Source organism: Echinops telfairi, unplaced genomic scaffold (assembly GCF_000313985.2).
Source record: "Echinops telfairi isolate 266 unplaced genomic scaffold, ASM31398v2 ScPeMD7_3;HRSCAF=10, whole genome shotgun sequence".
Lineage (NCBI taxonomy): Eukaryota > Metazoa > Chordata > Mammalia > Afrosoricida > Tenrecidae > Echinops > Echinops telfairi.
Window position 1 is genome coordinate 34,673,792 of NW_022103899.1, and position 965 is coordinate 34,674,756.

The following is a 965-nucleotide window of genomic DNA, read 5'->3' on the forward strand; positions in this document are numbered from 1 at the left end:
AAAAAAAGTGTTGAAGAACAAGGAAAAAAAATATATCCCACAATGTTTGCAATGACTTTCTCTTATTTAGTGTTAACTCTTCACAATGATTCACTATGTTTCCACATGTATGGGTGTATATTCAATGAAAGGCTTATTTTTTTCCTCTTTACTTTACTTACTTTTCTCTTCCCATTGAAAACATGGCTTGCCTGATTAGTGGAATTGGTGATAGGAAACGGTCGTCTGTATATTAGCCTCTAATAACTGTTCCCTCTTCTCTGTTTCCAACTGTCACATTCCAGTGCCAATAATAATCAATGCATCTTGATTGCATGTTTGATCAATTTCAGGTAGAAGAGTTTGGTGAACTTTTTCAAGTTCTTCACTAACTTTAGTGGTTGGTGCACACCTTGGAATGGTAGTTGGATTAACTGGATTTCCTTGTTTGTGTACAGCTATTAGTCTGTGACAGGCAGCAGTCTATTTCTAGATCGAGCTTGCAAGGTTCTTTTGGATGATGAAGGCGATGTGTTCTTCTTGACTTTTCCATTCCTAGCACAGTAAACCATGTGATTGTTTAGTTGAAATGGCCAGGACCACGCCATGTCAGCTCACTAATGCCTCTCAGACCAAAACTCACTGCCACGAGTCGAATGCTGACTCATATCACCCTAAGGGACAGGATAGAACTGCCTCTGTGTGGGTTTCTGAGACTGTAGTTCTTTATGGGAGTTGAAAGCCCCATCTTTCTCCCCAGGAGCTTCTGGTGTTTTGGAACTGCTGGCCTTGGAGTGAGCAGCTGAACGCTTAATCATCATGCCACCAGGGCTCCTAACAGATACTGACATTTATATGCTTCATTCAGAAGTAGAAGCAGTATTCAGAAAATATGGCCGTGGTGATAGAAATGAAGCTGGAGATCAGATGATAGAATTTTTCAAGACCAATGAAAACCTTATGTGTAGCTTCGAAACATTGTCAGG